We start from the raw sequence: 26,047 nt of genomic DNA, 5'->3' as shown, positions 1-26,047 counted from the left end.
CTCTTCTTCATGGTGCATAATCTTTGTCAATCTATCTTCAAGTTTCCTAGTTCTTTCATTTGCCACCTCAAAAATACCATTAAGCTCTCCTCTAGTGAAAATTTTGTTTCAATTTTTAGTGTACTTTTGGACTTCACTGCCCTGATCAGTGCAGCTCAGGGTTGGGACTGAAGGGAGGCAATGGGGAATTGAGAAAGAAACACAAGAGACAAGCATACAGTTAAAGCTGGGACCAGGTGGGACTCTGAGCTCCGATGGAGACTCAAAGAGGCTGTGAGGCTCAGCACTGTTTATTTTATAGGGCTGGGAGGTAAAGAAAGTCAAAAAAGTAACTACAGAATGGGGGAGGAGGAAGCACCAGCTGAACCATCTGCTTCCTTGTGACTGGATGAGTCAAAAAGTTGCACAATCCCCAAGGTCTCCTTCCCAGAGTCAAGCAGTTTTGCAACACTTTAGTCTTTTCACGACCTCAGGTGCCTTTTCCCATGAGTGAGCTTTGCTATATCTCTGCAGTGTGCATGTGACCTCTGTCTCATCTGCACCTGGCATTTCACAATTTCCACTTTTTAAAAAATTCCTACCCCTTTACTGATATGCTGTATTTGATCAGACATGGCCATCATACTTTACTTTTCTTATGTAAGCATTGTTTTTATCAGTCCTTTGAATATATTTATAATTGCTCCTTTGAAATCATTGCCTGCTTTATAAATCTGACATATAGGCCCTCTCAAAGGTAGTTTCTATTACCTGCTTTTCCCCTGTGCAGGGGACACTTTTCCATGTCTCATCATTTTTTGTTGTTGTTGAAAATTGAGTATTTTCCGTCTTTAGTATTATTTTAATTAGGAACATTGATCCCTTCCCTGGGCCTTATTGGCATTGGTTTGCTTACTTCTTTAATGACTAGCTGGATATTTTGGTGAAGCTTATTTTTCCCACAATATGAAACCTCTGATCTTGTTCCTCAGATGGCACAGGCTTTGGGCTGGTTGAGAAATGCTGGTGGCCTGGTACTTCCTGCAGAGGCACCACTGCCCTTGACTAGGAGTTCGGGGTCGGGGTGTGGAGAGAAGAAGCCCTGTGTTTTTGGCTGCATAAACCAGTAATGAATCTTTCATCAGGCTTAGCTGAAAAGAGGGAGGGAAGTATTGAGTTATGGCTCTTACTTTTCTTACCAAGATTTAGTCGTTTTTCTGGAATAAATGTTTCTTTATTTGCATTATGTGTTAGAAAAATTTCCAGATGTTTCAAATAGTTGTTTATTTTAAAATTAACAGCTGTTTCTTTGCCAGCTGTCCACTGAGGACTGTTCCTAACTCCTAGAAACTGCCTGGATTAGTTGGTTTGTGGCTCCCGTTCTCCAAATGCAGATCCAAAAATGGTGCTCCTGTCTCTCTCAGGCTTTGACTCTCTTCTCCTTCCTTTCCATTATTCTTTTGTTCTGAATTCATAAGGGAAAGGGTCTTTGCATTTAAGGGCTCATGTGAGTAGATTGATCTCACTCAATAATCTGGAATAACTTCCCTATCTCAAGGCAAATAGCCTCAATCACATAAGCAAATTCCCATTTCCATGCAAGGGAACATATTCACAGGTTCTGAAGATTAGAACATCTTTGTGAAGAGCCATTATTTGGCCTATCAAACCACCAACAAAAAATACAGGAAAAATGCATTGGCTGATCTTGTTTTTGAATATCAGTTAAAAAATACTGAATAAAGCAGTAGCAACTAAAATTTAACAACACCATAAAAGTAAAAATTTGGCTAATTGTGATTCATCTCAAAAGTTCAAGCATGATTAAAAAATACAACATAGATTAATACATTATGCCATTAAATTTATGATAAATAAGTTAGTACATGATTCTCTATGTTTAATTTTTTTTCAATCCAATGAAACATTAAAGAAAAAGAGAAGATAGTGAAGAGCCAGAGAAGACAACTCTCTAAAGCTTGGGAACTTCATCCATGGACCTGTCTCTACTTCAGTGCCTCATACTATTAAGTAACTTGGAGCATTTAACATCTGGACATGTGAGGTACATCATAGTATTGCACCGTTTTACAGACGAAACCAAGGCTTTATATGTTAGATAATTTGCCCAAGAACAATCAGCTGGAAGTTTTCCCTTAGTCATCTTTATTTCCCCCACTTCTTGACCATGGTCAAAAGCAGTCTCTACCACCACTACCACAACCAAGTCTACAAATAGCCACTTCTTTTCCAAAAGCCTTTTGAATAATTGATAAAGAAGGGGTAATAAATAGTAGTTCAAATTCCTAGAGTTAAGAAGAGCTTTTAACATTCTCTCTTCCAACTTTACATTTTACAAATGAGAAAATAATTAAGACCCAGAAAGGGCTTTCCAAAGATCTTGCTTCTAATTTAAAAGAGTACTGAGAACTCTGCCTGGTGAGCCATGGTGGTCTGCCCTTTTTTATTTTTTGCATGGGCAGGCACTGGAAATTGAACCCAGGTCTCCCACATGGCAAGTGAGAACTCTGCCTACTGAGAATGTCAGTAATGCAGGTTGTTGAAAATAGATGGTAATTAATATTTTAAAACTTTAAATTATGTGTGAGACTAAAGCAAAAAATGCTTATTTGGTACAAATTTTTTTATTTTGACTAGTACATTTCCTAATATAACTTATGTGGACAGCTTAATTGAATACCATAAGTATATGGAACCTTGCGTAGGGCATGAGATTTTGTAGGTTTGTCCAGAGTGATGCCTTGATAAATCCCATAAGGTTTTGAACAGTGAATAAACAAGTATTTGCAAAGTCCCCTTGGGGAAATGGTGGGAAAGGGGGAAAATTCAACTTCCCCAAGTGGAGAATTCTTGATATTCTCACAAGCAGTGGGGACAACCAAACCTATGGGCTAAGTCCCCAATCTTGGGGTTTGTTCATATGAAACTTAACCCCACAAAGGATAGGCTAAGCCTACTTAAAATTAGGCCTAAGAGGCACCCTCAAGAGAACCTCTTTTGTTGCTCAGATGTGGCCTCTCTCTCTCAGCTAACATGACAAGCAAACTCACTGTCCTCCCCTTCTCTGCATGGGACATGACGCCCAGGGGTGTGGACCTTCTTGGTAATGTGAGACAGATATCCTAGAATGAGCTGGAACTCAGCACCAAGGGATCGAGAAAACCTTCTCCATCAAAAGGGGGAAGAGAGAAATGAGACAAAATAAAGTGTCAATGACTGAGAGATTCCAGAGTCGAGAGGTTATCCTGGAGGTTAGTTTTATACATTAAATAGATATCACCTTTTTAGTTAAGGAGTAACAGAGAGGAGGATCTGCCTGAAAATGTAGAGCTGTGTCCCAGCAGCTGTGTTTCTTGAAGATGATTGTAGAATAATATAGCTTTCGCAATGTGACTGTGTGATTGTGAAAATCTTCTGCCTGATGTTTCTTTTATCTACCTTATGGACAGATGAGTAAAATAGATGGATTAAAAATAAATAAATAATAGGGGGAACAAATGTTAAAATAAATTTAGTAGATTGAAATGCTAGTGATCAATGAAAGAGAGGGGTAAAAGGTATGGTATATATGAATTTTTTTTTCTGTTTTCTTTTTATTTCTTTTTCTGAATTGATGCAAATGTTCTAAGAAATGATCCTGATGATGAATATACAACTGTGTGATGAAAAAAAGAATGTTCATATTGTATGTTGATTGGTTTTATTAATAAAAATTTTTTAAAAAGTAAAAAGAAAAAAACAGTACTGAGACTAGAGTCCATCTCTCCAGGTTCCTCCATCTTTCAGTATGCTGTTTTTACTGTGCTGTGGGGCATGGAAGAGAAACACAGACACTTGCTTAGCTCCAAAATTAACTATTTCCCATGTAAAGTGAGATTCTAATATCCTTTTTGGTTGTTTGGTGTCTTTGGAATTTAGGGCATTTGAATGTAGTTTCTTTCCTTCCTTTGAAGACAGGCCAGTCGGGTCCTGCTTGAGTCATCGTCACTGCCTGTTCTGCTGCTAGCTATTTTCAGATCATCATAAGAATTTGGGAAAGAAAGTGGAACTAAATTCACCACTCTGGCAACTGTTTTCATTACTGAAGGGCACAATCTCTACAGAAGAACCACAGTTTCAATGCCTCTTTACAATCCTGGCAACCCATAAAATCTTTCTGAAATTTGACACACAAAGCACTCCATTATCAAAAAATTATTTGTGGTTTTTAATTTCTATGGCATCCTATTCTAGTTCTCTACATTTTTAATTTTGCTTCACCTATATATGTGTCTACCTCTAATAATTAATTTCCATTTATTCTTTATTTTTTAAAATCCTTTTCACTGATTCTAAATAAGAGACCCCAAGGAGTCCTTGAACTCCTTTAAATTGTTGATACACTGTGCATGCACATGGGCATGGATGTGTGTGTGCATGCATGTTTGTTTTATGAATTATTCTGGAAACGGGTCCAAGGTGACATCAGATTTTCAAAGGGGTTTTATGACCCAGAAAATTTAAGAACCATGCATTTTTCTACTTTAAACATGGAATACTCTCCAGATCCCAAGACATAAACAAATATCAGTGAGGTCTCCAAATGTCCTTTCATCCCTGCACATTTCATTCCTGAGGGAGTGTAGACCTGCCTGGAAGAAGGTAGGGAAAAGTTTTGGAACATCTTTGGTTGAGAAGTTACTCAATTTATGACAAAAGAAGCTGGGCTTCACAAAGCACCCGATCATTAGCTAGGATTTGGGGAGTAGCAAGGAATGACACAACCACATCAGAGATTAGGGAAGCAGTCTGTTTGTTCACTGGTGAATACAACAGTGTCTGGCACATAGAAAGGGCCTGATATATATTTGCTGAATCAAAGTAAGTCAGCTGACAGGTTGATAAGATCCCTTCCAGCTCCACTCTCCTGTCTTAAAGGGCTAAGATCCCCATATCACATCATTGGTATATATGTACCTCAGCTTAAGTGCCATTTTGCAGGTCATTTGCATAATGCATAAATATGAAAAGCCAGTCATACATATTTAGAAGTAATAAATATATGTTGTTCTTAAACTCAATCTTTGTATTTATATATATGCTATGTCTATGTCTATCTCAATGTCTATATCTACAGCTATCTCTGTCTGCATCAATTTAAAAAAAAACACATTGCAAGTTAGTATTTCAGCTAATTAGAAAGAGACTTGATTCTAATACTTGTGTCAGCTGAAATGTGCCACAATGTTTTCTACTAACTTGGTAATGATATAATTAGATGACAATAATTTTCTTCAATTTTATATTGGAAGCTGGGATATTAAAGACTGTAAGCTTCAATTATTATTAAACAAGAATAAAGTTACCAGCTACAAATATATAAGTGCTTTGTTACACAAAATTTAAAGAAATTGGAAATAACTTTTTTAGTGAAATTAAATATTACTGGAGGTATGATCTCTAATCAAATGAGAGTTGACCTGGAATTGGATGGTATTTTAGTTTGCTAAGGCTGCCAGAATGTAATACACCAGAGATGGATCTACTTTTATAAAGGGGATGTATTTAGTTACACATTTACTAATTTGGGAATATACACAGTGATGTCTGCTGGCCCTCTCTCTCAGCTTCTGGGTTCAAATGACTTTCCCTTGAGTATATCCCTTCTGCATGTCCAAACATCCGGGTCTGAGCTGGCTTTGAGCTCCTGTCTTCTGATTCCTCTTTCTAAGCCTCACTCAATGCGAAAGGTACGTGCCTTAGATGAAATTCACATGCAGATGATTTAAGTCTACAGCAGCAGAATAACTGGGCACTGTCAATGAGCCAAGTTGACACCTGAACCTACCTAATATAGATGGAGTTCAAAATATAGTACTAATTTTATTATGGCTAAAGTTAGCTTGGAGGATAGGATAGGATCTCAACCCCCCTGTTCCTCATTTTGAGAAATTTTGACTAGCAAAAAAAAACATAATGTAGGGCATTCAAGATAGGGGGCCTGCTCTGTCTGATTCAAAAAAAAAAAAAAAAAACAGCAAGAGCAAGAGAAGACTGCTATGACAGTCTTATGGGGTAGAGGAATGAAACTGGTTGATGTTCTCGGAGAGACTATACCTCTGTGCTTCAGGACTTATCTGACATGGGAACAATCTTGAAGTATTAAGTGTCTGAAAAAATAAACTTACTAAGTGTTCTAGTTTTCTAGCTGCTGGAATGCAATATACCAGAAATGGAAAGGCTTTTAAAAAGGAGAATTAAATAAGTTGCTAGTTTACAGTTCTAAGGCTGAGAAAAAGTCCTAGTTAAAGCAAGTTAAAGAAATGTCCATTCTAAGGCATCTAGGGAAATTTTTACCTTGATTCGAGAAGACTGATGAAGTTCAGGGTTTCTCTCTCAAATGAGAAGGCACATGGCAAACATGGTCAGGGTTCCTCTCTCATCTGGAAGGGCACATGGTGAACACAGCATCATCTGCTAGCTTTCTGTCCTGGCTTCCTGTTTCATGAAGCTCCCCGGGAGGCACTTTCCTTCTTCATCTCCAAAGGTCACTGGCTGGTGGACTCTCCTTCTTGTGGCTGTGTTGTTCTGCTCTCTCAGAATCTCTCTCATCCTCCAAAATGTTTCCTCTTTTATAGGACTCCAGAAACTAATCAAGACTTACCCAAATGGGTGGAGACACACCTCCAGCTAACACAGTTTAACAACTGCTCTTGATTAAATCACATCTCCAGGGAGATGATCTAATTACAGTTTCAAACAAACAATACTGAATAGGGATTAGAAGAAATGGCTGCCTTCACAAAATGGGATTAGGATTAAAACATGGCTTTTCTAGGGTACATACATCATTTCAAACCAGCACACTAAGTAAAACATTTTTAGAGTATTAGAGTACAGGATATTCTTTTGGGTTTTCAGAAATGCTGGTGGTTGGGGCTTGGCAAATTGTGGCAATTGCAAAATCTGGCTGAAGCTTGCATAAAAGCAACCTCTAAAATGACCTCTCATCTCCATTTGTAATCTATTAGCCACTGAAACTTTGTTTTGTTTTATTTCTTTTTCCCCTTTCTGTTGTGAAAGGATTCTGAATCCCATGATACTAGGGGCAGACTCATCCAGTGGAGTCAAGTTCCATATTTTCAGGGAGACTTAGATCAGTGGGAGTCATGCCCATGTAGGGGTGGGGGGAGGGTAGTGAGCTTATTTGCAGAAATGGCTTAAAGAGAGAGGCCACATCTTAACAACAAAAGAGGTTCTCTGGGAGTGACTCTTAGGCATAATTATAAGGAGACTTAGCTTCACCATTGCAAAAATAAGTTTCATATGGGCAAGCCTCAAGATCAAGGAGTTGACTTATTAAATTGGTAGTCTCTAGTTCATTTATCACATTGATCACAATCTGTTTCCTTCTGATCCTCTGTCTAGATGTTCTATACATTGATGAGAATGGTGTATTAGGAAGTCTCCAACTATTAATGCAGAAGTGTCTACTTCTCCCTCCAATGTTGTTACTGTTTGCTTCATGTATTTTGGTACACTCTGGCTCAATGCATAAATATTTGTGATTATTATTTTTTCTTGACGTATTGTCCCTTTCATTAACACATATTGTCCTTCTTTGTCTCTTCTAATCATTTATATTTGAAGTCTGATTTGTCTGATATTAATATAGCTATGCCCACTCTTTTCTGGTTGTTGTTTGCATGAAATATCTTTTTACAACCTTTCACTTTTTCTGTCCTTGGGTCTAAACCTGTTTCTGTCCTTGGGTCTAAAATGAGTCACTTGTAGACAATGTATAGATGGATCCTGGTTTTTATCCATTCTGTCTATCTATATACTCTGAGTGGGGGGTTTAATCCTTTAACATTTAATGTTATTAATGTAAATCAGTACTTTTTCACATCATTTTAATCTTTGGATTTTATATGTCATATCTTATTTTTTCTCTCTTTTAACCCTAGTGGTTATGCTTCCTGCTAATGTTCATTTCTACACTCTTCCCCAAACATTTTTCCCCTGTTTTTTTCTATCTGCCTGTAGCATTCTCTTTAGTGTTTCTTGTAAAGCAGGTCTCATGTTCATGTATTCTCTCAGTATCTATTTATCTGTAAATATTTTAAAGTCTCCCTCATTTTTGAAGACACCTTTTCCAGATATAGAATTCTTGGCTGGCAGTTTCTCTCTTTCAGTATTTTAAATGTTTCATCTCATTGCTGTCTTGCCTCCATGGTTTCTGCTGAGAAATCCTCACTTAGTTTTATTGAATGTTCCTTTTATGTGATGAATTGCTCTTCTCTTACTGTTTTTATAATTCTCTCTTTGTCTTTGACATTTGACAATCCGATTAGTAAGTGTCATGGTGTAGGTCTATTTGGATCTATTCTGTTTGGCATATGCTTTTACTTTTGGGGCCTGTAATTTTATGTCTTTCATAAGAATTGGGAAATTTTCAATGATTATTTCCTTAATTATTCTTTCTGCCCCCTTTCCCTTCTCTTCTCCTTCTGGGACACCCATAACACATATATTCATGTGCTTCATATTGTCATTCAATTCCCTGAAATCCTGTTCAGATTTTTCCATTCATTACCCTATCTGTTCTTTTGTGTGTAGGATTTTAGATGTCCTGTTCTCTACTTCACTAATCCTTTCTTCTTTCTCTTCAAATCTGTTCTTGTATGTCTCCATTGTGTTTTTCATCTATTCTATCATGGCTTTCATTCCCAAAAGTTCTGTAATTTGTGTTTTCAAGCTTTTGAGTTCTCTTTATCATCACCCAGTATCTTCTTTATAGCCTTCATCTCTTTTTCTATATTTTCCTTCAACTCATTGATTTGATTTGGAAGATTTGTTTGAACATCTTTAATCAGTTGTTTCAATTCCTGTATCTCATTGGAAGTTTTAATTTGTTCCTTTGACAGGGCCATATCTCTGTGTGCCCTTATATGACTCATGATTTTTTGCTTGTATCTAGACATCTGATTTTTGTGATTACTTTATTTTTAGGTCATTTTCTCTTTTTTGCCTAGGGTTTTCTTGTTGATTGGCTTTGTTTTATGTTCTCTGACATTTGGTTCAACTTACTCAGGCCTTTAACATAGCTTCTGTTTAACTAATAAGAATTTTCCACTTTCATTATTTTCATTTTTGTCCTGCCTATATGGAAGTTTTTTTTTATTAATTAATAGAAAAAAAGAAATTAACCCAACATTTAGAAATCATACCATTCTACATATGCAATCAGTAATTCTTAACATCATCACATAGATGCATGATCATCGTTTCTTAGTACATTTCCATCGGTTTAGAAGAACTAGCAACACAACCGAAAAAGATATAGAATGTTAATATAGAGAAAAAAAATAAAAGTAATAATAGTAAAAACAAAAAAAAAACAGAACAAAACAAAACAAAAACCTATAGCTCGGATGCAGCTTCATTCAGTGATTTAACATGATTACTTTACAATTAGGTATTATTGTGCTGTCCATTTTTGAGTTTTTGCATCTAGTCCTGTTGCACAGTCTGTATCCCAACAGCTCCAATTACCCATTATCTTACCCTGTTTCTAACTCCTGCTGGACTCTGTTACCAATGACGTATTTCAAGTTTATTCTCGAATGTCGATTCACATCATTGGGACCATACAGTATTTGTCCCTTAGTTTTTGGCTAGACTCACTCAGCAAAATGTTCTCTAGGTCCATCCATGTTATTACATGCTTCATAAGTTTATTCTGTCTTAAAGCTGCATAATATTCCATCGTATGTATATACCACAGTTTGTTTAGCCATTCTTCTGTTGATGGACATTTTGGCTGTTTCCATCTCTTTGCAATTGTAAATAACGCTGCTATAAACATTGGTGTGCAAATGTCCGTTTGAGTTTTTGCCCTTAATTCCTTTGAGTAGATTCCCAGCAATGGTATTGCTGGGTCATAAGGCAATTCTATATGCAGCTTTTTGAGGAACCGCCAAACTGCCTTCCACAGTGGTTGCACCATTTGACATTCCCACCAACAGAGGATAAGTGTGCCTCTTTCTCCACATCCTCTCCAGCACTTGTCATTTTCTGTTTTGTGGATAATGGCCATTCTGGTGGGTGTGAGATGATATCTCATTGTGGTTTTGATTTGCATTTCTCTAATGGCAAGGGACATTGAGCATCTCTTCATGTGCCTTTTGGCCATTTGTATTTCCTCTTCTGAGAGGTGTCTATTCAAGTTTTTTTTCCCATTTTGTAATTGGGTTGGCTGTCTTTTTGTTGTTGAGTTGAACAATCTCTTTATAAATTCTGGATACTAGACCTTTATCTGATATGTCATTTCCAATTATTTTTTCCCATTGTGTAGGCTGTCTTTCTACTTTCTTGATGAAGTTCTTTGATGCACAAAAGTGTTTCATTTTGAGGAGTTCCCATTTATTTATTTCCTTCTTCAGTGCTCTTGCTTTAGGTTTAAGGTCCATAAAACCGGCTCCAATTGTAAGATTCATAAGATATCTCCCTACATTTTCCTCTAACTGTTTTATGGTCTTAGACCTAATGTTTAGATCTTTGATCCATTTTGAGTTAACTTTTGTATAGGGTGTGAGATACGGGTCCTCCTTCATTCTTTTGCATATGGATATCCAGTTCTCTAGGCACCATTTATTGAAGAGACTGTTCTGTCCCAGGTGAGTTGGCTTGACTGCCTTATCAAAGATCAAATGTCCATAGATGAGAGGGTCTATATCTGAGCACTCTATTCGATTCCATTGGTCGATATATCTATCTTTATGCCAATACCATGCTGTTTTGACCACTGTGGCTTCATAATATGCCTTAAAGTCAGGCAGTGCGAGATCTCCAGCTTCGTTTTTTTTCCTCAAGATGTTTTTAGCAATTCGGGGCACCCTGCCCTTCCAGGTAAATTTGCTTATTGGTTTTTCTACTTCTGAAAAATAAGTTGTTGGGATTTTGATTGGTATTGCATTGAATCTGTAAATCAATTTAGGTAGGATTGACATCTTAACTATATTTAGTCTTCCAGTCCATGAACACAGTATGTCCTTCCATCTATTTAGGTCTTCTGTGATTTCTTTTAGCAGTTTTTTGTAGTTTTCTTTAAAAAGAATACTATAGGTTTTTTGTCTCTTTAGTGAAATTTATTCCTAGGTATATTATTCTTTTAGTTGCAATTGTAAATAGGATTCGTTTCTTGATTTCCCCCTCCACTTGTTCATTGCTAGTGTATAGAAATGCTACAGATTTTTGAATGTTGGTCTTGTAACCTGCTACTTTGCTGTACTCATTTATTAGCTCTAGTAGTTTTGTTGTGGATTTTTCCGGGTTTTCGAAATATAGTATCATATCGTCTGCAAACAGTGATAATTTTACTTCTTCCTTTCCAATTTTGATGCCTTGTATTTCTTTTTCTTGTCTAATTGCTCTGGCTAGAACCTCCAACACAATGTTGAATAATAGTGGTGATAGTGGACATCCTTGTCTTGTTCCTGATCTTAGGGGGAAAGTTTTCAATTTTTCCCCATTGAGGATGATATTAGCTGAGGGTTTTTCATATATTCCCTCTATCATTTTAAGGAAGTTCCCTTGTATTCCTATATTTTGAAGTGTTTTCAACAGGAAAGGATGTTGAATCTTGTCAAATGCCTTCTCTGCATCAATTGAGATGATCATGTGATTTTTCTGCTTTGATTTGTTGATATGATGTATTACATTAATTGATTTTCTTATGTTGAACCATCCTTGCATACCTGGGATGAATCCTACTTGGTCATGATGTATAATTCTTTTAATGTGTTGTTGGATACGATTTGCTAGAATTTTATTGAGGATTTTTGCATCTATATTCATTAGAGAGATTGGCCTGTATTTTTCTTTTTTTGTAATATCTTTACCTGGTTTTGGTATGAGGGTGATGTTGTCTTCATAGACTGAAATTAGGTAGTTTTCCCTCTGCTTCGATTTTTTTGAAGAGTTTGAGGAGAGTTGGTACTAATTCTTTCTGGAATGTTTGATAGAATTCACATGTGAAGCCGTCTCGTCCTGGACTTTTCTTTTTAGGAAGCTTTTGAATGACTAATTCAATTTCTTTACTTGTGATTGGTTTGTTGAGGTCATCTATGTCTTCTTGAGGCAAAGTTGGTTGTTGATGTCTTTCCAGGAACCCGTCCATTTCATCTACATTGTTGTATTTATTAGCGTAAAGTTGTTCATAGTATCCTGTTACTACCTCCTTTATTTCTGTGAGGTCACTAGTTATGTCTCCTCTTCCATTTCTGATCTTATTTATTTGCATCCTCTCTCTTCTTCTTTTTGTCAATCTTGCTAAGGGCCCATCAATCTTATTGATTTTCTCATAGAACCAACTTCTGGTCTTATTGATTTTCTCTATTGTTTTCATGTTTTCAATTTCATTTATTTCTGCTCTAATCTTTGTTATTTCTTTCCTTTTGCTTGCTTTGGGATTAGTTTGCTGTTCTTTCTCTAGTTCTTCCAAGTGGACCGTTAATTCCTGCATTTTTGCCTTTTCTTCTTTTCTGATATAGGCATTTAGGGCAATAAATTTCCCTCTTAGCACTGCCTTTGCTGCGTCCCATAAATTTTGAAATGTTGTGTTTTCATTTTCATTCGCCTCGAGGTATTTACTAATTTCTCTAGCAATTTCTTCTTTGACCCAGTCGTTGTTTAAGAGTGTGTTGTTGAGCCTCCATGTATTTGTGAATTTTCTGGCACTCTGCCTATTATTGATTTCCAACTTCATTCCTTTATGATCCGAGAAAGTGTTGTGTATGATTTCAATGTTTTTAAATTTGTTAATACTTGCTTTGTGTCCCCGCATATGGTCTATCTTTGAGAATGATCCATGAGCACTTGAGAAAAAGGTGTATCCTGCTGATGTGGGATGTAATGTCCTATAAATGTCTGTTAAGTCTAGCTCATTTATAGTAATATTCAGATTCTCTGTTTCTTTATTGATCCTCTGTCTAGATGTTCTGTCCATTGATGAGAGTGGAGAATTGAAGTCTCCAACTTTTATGGTATATGAGTCTATTTCCCTTTTCAGTGTTTACAGTGTATTCCTCACATATTTTGGGGCATTCTGGTTTGGTGCATAAATATTTATGATTATGTATTCTTGTATAATTGTTCCTTTTATTAGTAGATAGTGTCCTTCTTTGTCTCTTTTAACTGTTTTACATTTGAAGTCTAATTTGTTGGATATTAGTATAGCCACTCCTGCTCTTTTCTGGTTGTTATTTGCATGAAATATCTTTTCCCAACCTTTCACTTTCAACCTATGTTTATCTTTGGGTCTAAGATGTGTTTCCTATAGACAGCATATAGAAGGATCCTGTTTTTTAATCCATTCTGCCAATCTATGTCTTTTGATTGGGGAATTCAGTCCATTAACATTTAGTGTTATTACTGTTTGGATAATATTTTCCTCTAACATTTTGCCTTTTGTATTATATATATCATATCTGATTTTCCTTCTTTCTACACTCTTCTCCATACCTCTCTCTTCTGTCTTTTTGTATCTGACTCTAGTGCTCCCTTTAGTATTTCTTGCAGAGCTGGTCTCTTGGTCACAAATTCTCTCAGTGACTTTTTGTCTGAGAATGTTTTAATTTCTCCCTCATTTTTGAAGGATAATTTTGCTGGATATAGGAGTCTTGGTTGGCAGTTTTTCTCTTTTAGTAATTTAAATATATCATCCCACTGTCTTCTAGCTTCCATAGTTTCTGCTGAGAAATCTACACATAGTCTTATTGGGTTTCCCTTCTGTGTGATGGATTGTTTTTCTCTTGCTACTTTCAAGATCCTCTCTTTCTCTTTGACCTCTGACATTCTGACTAGTAAGTGTCTTGGAGAACGCCTATTTGGATCTGATCTCTTTGGGGTGCGCTGCACTTCTTGGATCTGTAATTTTAGGTCTTTCATAAGAGTTGGGAAATTTTCAGTGATAATTTCTTCCATTAGCTTTTCTCCTCCTTTTCCCTTCTCTTCTCCTTCTGGGACACCCACAACACGTATATTTGTGCGGTTCATATTGTCCTTGAGTTCCCTGATACCCTGTTCAAATTTTTCCATTCTTTTCCTGATAGTTTCTGTTTCTTTTTGGAATTCAGATGTTCCATCCTCCAAATCACTAATTCTATCTTCCGTCTCTTTAAATCTATCATTGTAGGTATCCATTGTTTTTTCCATGTTTTCTACTTTATTCTTCACTTCCATAAGTTCTGTGATTTGTTTTTTCAGTTTTTCTATTTCTTCTTTTTGTTCAGCCCGTGTCTTCTTCATGTCCTCCCTCAATTTCTCGATTTCCTTTTTGAAGAGGTTTTCCATTTCTGTTCGTATATTCAGCCTTAGTTGTCTCAGCTCTTGTATCTCATTTGAACTATTGGTTTGTTCCTTTTACTGGGCCATATTCTCAATCTTCTTAGCGTGGACCGTTATCTTCTGCTGCTGGCATCTGGGCATTTATTCCGATTTCCCTGGGTGTCGCACCCAACAAGGTTGTAAGATTTTTCTGTGAAATCTCTGGGTTCTGTTTTTCTTATCCTGCCCAGTAGGTGGCGCTCGTGGCACACGTTTGTCTCACGTGTTTGGAAGGGATCCCCCCAGTCACCGTTCTCTGCGGCCTGGGGATTTCCGATCCAATTCTTTCAGTTGGTTTGGGGGGCCGCGCATGGTGGGGGCGTCAGCCGCCACGGCTTGAGGGAACCTTGTGGCTCCTTTATTAATTTCCCTATTGGTGCCGGCCGCAGCAGGCCCGGGGAATTCGCTACCGGGCCAGGAAGCTGCCCGCGGGGGAGGGGCGTCGGTCGCAGACCGCCGTGGCCTGGGGAATTTGTCACCGGACCAGAAAGCCGCCCGCGGGGGAGGGCCACCACGGCTTGGGTAGCCCTCTGATCCAAGACTCGTAGCCGGACCAGGAAGCCGCCCGCACAAGAGGGGCGCCGGCCACCGCGGCTTGGGAAATTTGCCTCTCCGAGACTCTCAGCCGGCCCGGGAAGGAGGGAGGGAGAAGCTCCGGCCGCCACAGCTGCCACTGCTCGGGGGGTCGCGCGCCACTTGGGGATCTCACCGCAGCCAAGTCTCACAGTCAGACTAGCCAGTCCAGACTGGGGTATGCTGTGTGTCCATTCCCTACCGTGGCCCCGGGAGCTGTTCTGCACTGTTTCTGTTCACCTAGTAGTTTCTCTGGAGGAGGAACTAAGATGCACGTACCTTACTAAGCCGCCATCTTGGCCCTGCCTTTATGGAAGTTTTTGAGCTTGCCTTTTTTTTGCATGTAGTTGTTTCACCCCCAGGAAAAACCTCTTTCAGCTTCCTCTTCAGGGAATGTTGATCTGCTATTTGCTTTATTTGTTTTTAAAACTCCATTCATTATGTCTAGCAACTTTTACCTGGAGGTCTGGCTCTAGGGGTAGGGTCTAGAGGATTGACCCTGTTCAGATTTTCCCAGAAAACACAAGTCCAGGATTCAGGAAGAGGGTATAATCAGTATCAAGGTTTCCTGGCAATGAGACTCAGCAGGGTGCCTCTTAATTTTGTGCTTTTCCTGTCTTGTCTAGTAGATGGCACTTGTCAGTCCACTGCTCCCCACAGCTGTAAAGTGCTCATGTGCCTTTAATTCTCAGGAGACCCTGTCCCTGCCATGGTGTGATTGAGACAGTGGCTAAGGATGAATGTGGGCTTAAACTGCTTTTGTTTTCCAGTTTCTGTGGACTGAATCCTCTAAATAACAGTCACTGTCTTTGCTGAGCTCTGCACCATATTTTATTAATTTTTTTTAGGGGAGAAAAGACCTGCTCTTTAGTCATTACAGAACTCTCAAGCAGCCCCCCTCCCCTCCTGCTGGGAATGTGTTTTGGACAGCTGCACTCTGCTTTTTGTAGGGTGAAACTTTTGCTGCTATCACAGCCCCTGGGGTCTAAATTTTCTGAATGAGAGCAAACACTTGAGCTGGGCCTTGTACCCCCTTTTCTTGGGAAAGATAAGCTCTTCAGGAAACTGTCACCTCCACCTGATTAATTGCTTTCTGTCTCAGGCATTCCTTAATTCTTCCCTTGCCTGAGGGCAGGTTTGAAAACTGAGAATGCCTGCTTTCTTTAATGGGGTGTGCCTGTGTGTGTGTGTGTGTGTGTGTGTGTACGAGACAGAGAGAGAGGTGGGGGGAGAGAGAGAGGGATAGAGAGAGAGAGAAAGAGAGAGAGAGAAACTCTGTTCAGCCCCCTGGAGACACCAATTAAAAGCCAGAGTTGGTTTCTGGGTCTATGTGCCCCTTTTCTTGGTGCACTGCCTATTTCCAAATCCAGAAAACCTCTGTTTCTTTTTTAACTTGTCAGCCCTGCCTCCTCCCTACTAGCATCAAGGCTATTATAGTCTCTGGGCTTCCTGTTTGAGTTGCAGATTTATCTGTGCTTGGAGGATGTATTTAGCAGTCTGAATTTGTTAATCAAATCTGCAATTGGAGCTTGGATGAGCTCTCCTACTGTTGGACTTCTGTTTCCCACTGAGGAGAGACATAAGTCAGTCTGCTGTGCCAGTGGGGGAGGGGCTCCAGCCTCCACAGTGCAGAAGAATTTACCTATAATTCTGTGTTGTGATTTATCAATCTTGGCCTTTCCACTCATCTCAGGCTGTTGGGTTGCTGATGGCTGGGGGTAAGCGGCCATACTGAGTCAGTCACACAGACACAGAGCACACAGCACACAACTCAGGAGACAACCCTCAGGGGAGAGTGGAAGGCGTCTGCTTTATTGAAGAAGTGCACAGGCTTATATAGGCTGGGAGCATGCAGGAATACGTGTTGGATGGGGATTGGTGGCCTTTGTTGCTAGGGTGGAGGGCAGATTTCTGGGATTGGTCATCATTGTTGCCTTGCATCAACCACGGTAGCCAGGTGAGCGATATTTTATGGCTTCTCCAACAATTCCTCCTTTTTTTGTTTTTTAGCTTTCCAGGTAACTGTGCCTGTCTTAGGTTGCCTCCTCCAGACATCTTACCCATGTTTGGCTACCAGCTAAGCCACCAGAAGCGAGGGTCAACAGCGCCTGTCTTAGGTTGCCTCCCCAGGAGGTCTTACCTGTCACTGGCTGCCTGCTGATCATCACCCAGGAGGATTGTGACGCGCAGCATAGGCTGGCTGTAATGGAGACCATGGAGATTCAGGCGATGCTACTTTATAACAAAGCCAAAGCCCAGACAACGGGAGTGCATGTGGGAGGGGGTAGGCCAGAAACCACCGGTGTTCGGGAGGGGGATGGGGGCCTCAAGGAGCCCAAGGACTATCTTGGGACTCAGGGGTACACAGCAGCTGGTGGGAGAGCAGGGGGGAAGGGTGCACAGGGGGTTGATGATGGCAGCTCGCGATAAAATCTTCAACTTCTCCAGTGCTTAATTCCCTCTCAGCCACATCTGCAATAGATCTTAAACAATTTAACAATGGGCCTTTAAGCTAGGGGGTTTATCATACTTCTGTTACAACACCATCGTACATAGAGCCAGGGGAAGGAATAGGGTGATTATGCTGCATAAGCGCCATAAGGTGGAGAGCATTAACTCCTACTTTAACGAAAGCTAGGAGGTGCTTAATTACACATGGGCCTATAGATATTAGGAGAAGGAGGATGAAAAGGGGTCCCAGAATAGAAGAAATTAGGGTGGTTAGCCATGAGGATTTATAGAATAATTGTTGGTACCAGGTCTCTTGGGTGTCTTTGTCAATCCAAGGACATTGGGAGGGATTGTCCTCATCAGAAGTAGTAAATGAGGCATTAATAGCTATGGCATCATAATAAAGAGCCTGGGTGGCGACACACAGCCAACAACTACGAATAAGGTTAGGAAAGGAGTTTAAGGAAAGGAAGGCTGCCTGGAGCATTGACCAGAGTGGGGTAGAAGGAGAGCTTGTTTTATTTACAGGCAATAGTGTTGAGATGGGAGTGGGGTGAAGATTAAAGGGAAACAGGTGAGGGCGCGGTAGTGTTGCTGAGGCATGGGGGAAGGAAGTGCATGCGCAGTGGGAAGGGAGAGGGACAGAAGGAGGGGGAAGTGAAGTCGAAGGAGAGGGAGCAGGTCTCGGCAGCCTAGAGGCTCCTTGGCAGCTGCTTAGGAGGAGCAGGGGGAGAGGTAGCCATGGCAGCGGCAGCCACAGCGGGTGAGAGTAGAGAAGGATATAGTGAAGCTACCGCAGAGGAGGAGAACGGCTTGTATGGAGGCGGGGAATGCTTGGGTTGGGAAATGGGAGGCTCGAGTTCGGAAGCAGGCAATGGTTCAAGCGTGGAGGTGGGGGGTGGAATGGGTGAAACCAACATGGCAGAGGAAAATGAAAACGCCTCAGAAGGGGCTCCCGTGAATCATGCATATATCGCAAGGAGGGTGGGGACAAGAACTAGAGGAAAAATTTTTCCTTCATGTTCCTCAGTGGCACGAACGTGCTGAAGGAGTTTGGACCAAGTATTCGGGTCCCATATCAAGGCAGTTTTGAGCCAGGGGTTAGATCGCATAAGGACTTCCCAGTACTCGTGCACAGTTTTTTCAGAGATTTTAACCCACCTCACAGCCAATAAGGCGTGAATGGCTCAAACTTGAGGCGCAAAATCAGAGGAGGGGGTGTTGCCCATGATAGGGAGAATTTAGAGGGGGTGGTATGCACAGAGAAACCGCCGAGGGGGCCACTTACCGAGATGGGGGTGGCTGTCACTGAGAACCACTGAAGGGGGCGACTATCACGGAGAACCACTGAAAGAGGAGGGGGTGGCTCCACGCTGGGCGCCACTTGTTGGGTTGCTGATGGCTGGTTAGCTGATGGCTGGGGGTAAGCGGCCGTACTGAGTCAGTCACACAGACACAGAGCACACAGCACACGACTCAGGAGACAACCCTCAGGGAAGAGCGGAAGGCGTCTGCTTTATTGAAGAAGTGCACAGGCTTATATAGGCTGGGAGCATGCAGGGACACGTATTGGATGGGGATTGGTGGCTGTTGTTGCTAGGGCGGAGGGCAGATTTCTGGGATTGGTCATCATTGTTGCCTTGCATCAGCCACGCAGCCAGGTGAGCGATATTTTATGGCTTCTCCAACATCAGGCTAGTGTACAATGTGAATCTGGTCACAGAAGTCCCACAAACAGTTGTTCCAGACAATTCCTGGACATGTACTATCTTCCCTAGAGGAAAAACTAAATCCTACAATTTCCTACACTGCCTTCTTGTCCCACCTCCGGTAAGGCCTGCAGTTTGACCCCTGTCTCAGGGGTAGATCTGCCCTATCTGGTAGGTCTATTCCCTATTTGTATGTTCTTCATCCCTCATGCAATCTTGTTCTTTCTCCCTGTATTCAACATGTAATCCAATCCCCACAAGCTTCTATTGCTCCATAATGATTTACTGGGATATAATTTTTCATTTATTTAGATTGTGCACATAATTTGAGATTCATTTCCCAAATTCATGCTTTGTATCTTGAATTTCCAGCTTACAATGAGCTATCCTTCCTCTAAACCCTATTTACTGAACCCTTGCTATGTATACAAACTTTGAACCAAATACTTTCATATACCTTATCCTATTTAATCCTCAGAACACCCACTAGAGGAAGACTATTATCTCTAAAATGAGAAGATAAGAGGAGCAAAAGGGAACTATGAGGACCATGGACCAGAGGCTGTGCTCAAATTCTTTTTTCTATTAACTCATGAAATTCTCAGAACAACGTAGTAATACTACTACTACTCCCATTTCATGGATGAGGAAGGTGAGGCACAGGAAGCTCAAAAGACATGCCATGGAGATGCACCTACTACTGCAATTAGTAAGTAACAGCATCAGGTTTTGAAGCCAGGTAGTTGGACATAGAGCCTGAGCCCTTCATCACTCTAATTACATTCCCAGGATCACATAGCAGATGAAAGTAGGACTAGAGAAATAACCTATATGTCCAGCAACTGAAAACTGATAAATAAAATCTAATATGTCCATACAATGAAATATAATTCAGCAAAAAAGGGAATTACTAATATATGCCAAAACATGTAAGTTCAAGAAGCCAGTCACAAAAGATTACATATTGTAAGATTATATATTGTATGATTCCATTTATATGAAATATCCAGAATAAGAAAATGCATAGGAGGGAGAATAGTGGCTGTCTTAGGGCTGATGGGATAGGGAGCAGGCATGTTTGGAGGAATTGGGTGCTGCTAACAGATAGAGTTTATTTGGGGGATGGTGAAAATTGAATGTGGGAAATATACACAAAAGTCATCAAATTGTAATGTATGTGAATTTAATCTCAGTAAGGTTATTAACAAATATGGGGCTTGAAAGTCAATCCAAGACTTTTATATTTTAATTGTGTGCTTTTTCCATTCTATGCTGACCACCACTTCTTTAGCACCTCCAATTTTCTCTGGTGCTCAACCAAAGAAATAGAGAATCCCAAAGCTGGTGGGAAAACCTGGCTGGACTGAATTTATGAAGAGATGTTATATATGATTTCCTAAAATATTATTCAATAACAAGTTTTATCAGGATGATGGTTGCATTTCACCCTGACTATGGAACATGAACCTTTGTTGTATTCCACATTACTCTATTGAGTTAGTCAATATATATGCTTTCTGCACTTGCTTTTTTAATGGATTTATGGCAGTACATTAATTATATAACTAAAATATAACTTTTAAAATATTGACTTTTTCTATTCATAAAGATCTATTTAAAATTATACAATTTTTAAAATACTTGATAAAGGATTTGTGTGTAAAAATATAAAGATTCCTTACAACTCAATAATAATAAAACAATCAATTTAAATGTGGGCCAAAAGTATACCTCTACAATATTCTTTCTCAAACACTTAACCCCACTCTAATCATGAACAAAACATCAGACAAATCCAGACTGGGGAATATTCTATGGGATACTCGGTCAGTATGCCTCAAGACTGTCACTGTTATGAAAAGCAGTGAAAAACTTAGACACTGCCCCAGAGCAGAGGAGACCAAGGAGTCTTGACAACTAGAGACCACATGGTATCCTGGATTGAATCCTGGAACAGAAAGGGGGAAATGACTGGGGAAACTAGTGCAACCCAGGTAAAGCCTGGAATTTAGTTGGTAGATGTACCAATGCCAGTTTCTTAGTTGTGACAAACATACCATATCAATGTAAAATGTTAATAATGGGACACACTAGGTGAGGGATACATAGGAACTTCATCATCTCTGCAACTTTTTGGTAAATCTAAAATTTTTCCAAAATAAAGGCTTATTTTAAACCACAGAGAAAATATTTGACTAAACATTTCACCAAAGAAGATGTACTAATGGCTGAAAAGCACCTGAAATGATGCTCGATATCATTAGTCACTAGAGAAATACAAATTAAAGCCACTACAGACCTGTCAGAGGAGCTAAAGTTAAAAATAATGACAATCCCAAATGCAGGTGAGGATGCAGAGGTACATTTACATCACTCATACATTGCTGATAGGTACGTAAATTGGTACAGTCACAGCAGTAAACAGTTCATCGGTTTCCCAAACATGTTTCCTAAAAATGTTCCTAAAATTCCTAAGATTTTCAACATAAATTTAGGAAACATAATTAAGTTTCCTAACATTTTAATAACAAAATTTTAAACATAAATATGACTCAGCAGTTCCACTCCTGGGTATCTATCCAGAGAGAAATGAAAGCATATGCCCCTAGTAGCATTCTTCATAACAGCACCAAAGTGGAAACAATTCAAATCAATCAGCTGATGAATGAATAATAAAAAATGTGCTGTATCCACACAATGGAAAAAAAAGTAAATTGTTGGTTCCCAGGGGCTAGAGGTGGAAACTGGGACTGACCACAAACACACATGAATTTTCTTTTTTGGGGTGATGGAAATGTTCTAAATTAGATTGCGATGATTACACAACTCCATACATTTACTAAAAAAATCATTGAATTGTCCTCTCATAATGAGAAAATTTTATGACATTTTATTCATACCTCAATAATGCTGTTAAATATGTCTTTTGTATAAAATTCAGATTAAGAAGAAAAATTTAAAGAGGAAATACATAAGTGATAATTCCATCACTTCAAAATACATTTTTGTTGTGTTTCCATACAGTTTCATCTTTTCCTTTTGATTTTTATTTTAAAACTGCCAAAATCAGGACAAGGCTATAAAAGTGTTTTCTCAGTTAGTGAAATATTGCCATTGAGAATTAACTAGTTAGGGTTTATTTCTAGGGAATTTTATTTATAGAACTGATGATTACTTTATAGCACCTGGCACTAGTTTCCAACACCGTGACTATCACAGGGCATTGATTTCTGATCAAATCAGCCTGGAAAATCTCCACGTATTTTTGCTATCAAACAAAGCAAAAGCCAGAGCTATACTTCTAATCCAATAAGAGACGTAAATGCTCTGTCACCAAAATAAATTTTAAAAATAACAACACCACCTTAGGAGATGCATTTTGACTTCTCAGGCCAAGAAATAGAGGGAATATGTCATTTGAACAGGTGAGAGTGGCAGACAATGTCTGTGACCTTTTGCTCCTGTGCTGTGCCAGGAGCTACCTGCAAAGTCTAGGAAGAAAAGTATTCAAAATGAAACACCAGAATTTTTTCCTCTTTCTTTTACAGGCAGATAGGCAAAGTTCAATATAGTATACAGTTCGTAGATTCCTACAACGAATAGCAACCATCCCACCACAAACCAAATATCCACCTTGAATTTTACTGATCCAGAAATAAATTCTCTGCATATTCTGTACATGCACCTTACCTTATCCTTTGTCTATGGACAAGGACAAGTTTTCAGAGCAGAAGGGACATGGGCACAAAGGAATAAATGTAATTTAAAAGATTACATTAATTTAACCTGCTATCTTGTTGACTTTCTCTCCGTTCAGGTCAAAGTGTAGATCAATCTTGCCTGTGGTGATGGACAAGTGAAATAGAATACCCTAACAAATATACTTTTTTTTTTTTTTTACTTCATCAACCCCGTAAGCACTCATAAAACATCTTATACCATCTGTATCTGGAGTTTTTCCCTGCCTACTATGAACTGATGGGAGGTTATCTTTTTCTAGATAATTTAACTTAATTCCAAATGCCCTAATTCGAAGATGCCAGGCACTGTTACAAACATGCCCACAAGCACTAGAGGGCAATGCTGGACAGATGTTACTGAGTTTCGAGGAAACACTGGAGAGTAGGACTGGGTATTCATTTTTTTCAAATGAGCAATGCTTCAGATGAGACTGAATATTTTAACTCTGAGAGCAGAATGAAGTTTCCAGCGATTGCCTTCCAACCTGATTACAGGAAGACACAACAAGGAAAAGTTTTTCTTGGTAGCAATCAACTCCACTTCCTGGCTTCATTAGGGCATTTTGCCCAGATTGTGGCTAGCCCAGTTTAAGGGTCCGGTTGGCAGAATAAGGAGATAATGGCTAATGTCAATGCCAAGAAATTTTCTGGAACCAGAAATCACAAGCAAAGCCCTAAATTTGCAGTAGAAAATAAGCTTTCACTCAGTTGTGTTTAATAACCTCATATGGTATAAAATGGCCCAAAGAGTTCAGGAAGGTAAGGATTATTTATACAATTAAAAAAAATGATTTAGAATATGGTTAACAACTCATAAAACTGTACGATGGCATTTTGTTATGGGCATGATTGCAGGTTGTAACAACAAAAATGGATTACATTCTTGCCTTATTTTTTTTTTTAATTTCTCTTTCTTATTTTATGCAGCCTCATTGTGCTATAAAACAGTGCTGCTGTTTTATCAATGTTATCAATGCTTGGATAACATCCCTGCCCCATAGAGGTTTGACTAGAGAACTGGTTGTCAAAGCGTGGTCCCTGCACCAGCAACATCAGCATCATCAGGAACTTGGTAAAGATGAAAATTCTTAGAAAATTCTGGGGGTGGCACAGGGCAATCTGCATTTTGTAAGGCATGCTTTTAAATGTAATGGCTTTTAAAAAGAGGAATTTAATAAGTTGCTAGTTGACAGTTCTAAGGCCGAGAAAATGTCCCAATTAAAACAAGTCTATAGAAATGTCCAATCTAAGGCATCCAGGGAAAGATACCTTGGTTCAAGAAGGCTGATGAAGTTCAGGGTTTCTCTCTCAAATGAGAAGGCACATGGCAAACACAGTCAGGACTTCTCTCTCAGCTGGAAGGGCACATGGTGAGCACAGCATCATCTTCTAACTTTCTTTCCTGGCTTCCTGTTTCATGAAGCTCCCCAGGAGGCGTTTTCCTTCTTCATCTCCAAAGGTCACTAGCTCGTGGACTCTCTGCTTCGTGGTGCTGCAGCATTCTATGCTCTCTCTGAATCACCTTCATTCTCCAAAATGTTTCCTCTTTTATAGGACTCCAGAAACTTATCAAGACCCACCCAAATGGTCTTTTAACAACCACTCTTGATTAAATCACATCCCCAGGGAGATGATCTGATTATAGTTTCAAACATACAGTATTGAATAAGGATTATTCTACCTTTATGAAATGGGATTTTGATTAAAACATTTTCTAGGGTACATACATCCTTTCAAACTAGCACAACCTCATATCTAGTGATACTACAAAGTACTGTAAGTGTTCAATGGAATAAAAAGAGTAATTTTGTCACAGTACCAGTGATTGGGCAAAATAATTTTTCTTAAAATTTCTGGTGTTTGGTGAAAACTAGGCTTAATCAGAGGAAGAAAGAAACAGATGGAGTTTTTTGGAGAGTGGAAGGAAAACTTGGACATTTTGCAAAAATTAAGGAGAGAAAGCCAGTATGAAAATGAGATTACATGGATGAAGTAACCAAACTCTAAACTGTGAAGATTAAAAGTTTGGAGTGCCCAGTCCCTGTAGTGGAAGGAAGGAAAGAGAAGGAAAGTTTTGGGTAGGGCAGCTTAATTACCATTAAAACTGGAAGCCCTGGGACATTTCAGATTGAGGGAGAGATGGGCAAATTCATGATAAATATGTATACGATTATTCATATAAATATATCTGAGGAGCTACTCTGTGCCAGGAATGAAGCCAGGACTGGAATTAAAGTGAGGTGCAAAAAAAAGAGGCACATCTAAGAAGGTACCATAAAAACTCAATAACCAAAACAAATACATTTTTTAATTTTTAATTTTGAAATAATTTCAAACTTACAGGACAGTTGCAAAAATAATACAAACACCATTCAGAAAGCACCAACATACCCTGACTCCCACAGATACCCAGATTCACTAGTTTTAACATTTGCCGGGTTTGCTGTATCGTTTTATGTCTGTCTATCTATCTATCATCTAGCTAGCTAGATAGATAGATAGTTAGTGATCATCTTTTGAACATTTGAGAGCAGGTTGTTCTCAAATACGTGGAATGATACTTCCATGTATATTTCTTACAAATAAGGACATTCACTTCAGTTATCAAATTCAGATATTTAACATTGATACATAGCCTATATCCTATACTCCAATTTTTTCTAACGTCCCAGGAATGTCCTTTTGAACCTTTTCTTCTCCATTGTTAGAGCCCATCCAGTAACATGTATTGCATTTAATTGTCATTATATGTTTAGTTTCTATTTTTTCTGTCATTATTTTTAAATTGTGGAAGCATGTGTACAACATAAATCTTCCCATCACAACCCTTCCCAAACACACAACTCAGTGGAATTAATTACATTCACAATGTTACAGTAACCTCACCACAATCATTACGTAATCTTCCCTTTATCCCAAACGAAACCCTATGCTCATTTTACATTTACTCCCATCAATGTCCTGTCCTGCACCCCTGGGAACCTATACTCTACTTTCAGTCTCTATGAATTTGCATATTCTCTGATAATTTCTTCATTGTTAATATGTGTTTCAGTTTGCTAATGCTGCTGGAATGCAATATATCAGAAATGGATTGACTTTTATAAAGGGGATTTATTAGGTTAGAAATTTATAGTTCTCAGGCCAAGAAAATGTCCAAATTAAAGCATCAACAAGAAGAAATATTCACTCAAGAAAGGCCAATCA

The 26,047-nt window shown here is 39.0% G+C and overlaps 1 long non-coding RNA gene across 5 annotated transcripts in view; it reads left to right on the top strand.

Annotated features, from left to right (window-relative positions):
• LOC143657851 (uncharacterized) overlaps positions 1–26,047 on the top strand; it is a 139,438-nt gene that overhangs the window by 93,281 nt on the left and 20,110 nt on the right. For all 5 annotated transcript variants that reach the window (XR_013162977.1, XR_013162973.1, XR_013162974.1 and 2 more), the window contains 3 exons: positions 1,913–2,044; positions 19,579–19,809; positions 23,768–23,912. This is a non-coding gene — a long non-coding RNA (uncharacterized LOC143657851). The remainder of the gene's footprint in view (positions 1–1,912; positions 2,045–19,578; positions 19,810–23,767; positions 23,913–26,047) is intronic.

The sequence above is a fragment of the Tamandua tetradactyla genome, chromosome 15, assembly GCF_023851605.1.
Source record: "Tamandua tetradactyla isolate mTamTet1 chromosome 15, mTamTet1.pri, whole genome shotgun sequence".
NCBI lineage: Eukaryota > Metazoa > Chordata > Mammalia > Pilosa > Myrmecophagidae > Tamandua > Tamandua tetradactyla.
Note: the sequence above shows the minus strand (reverse complement) of the source record. Positions and strands in the feature narration are given on the sequence as shown.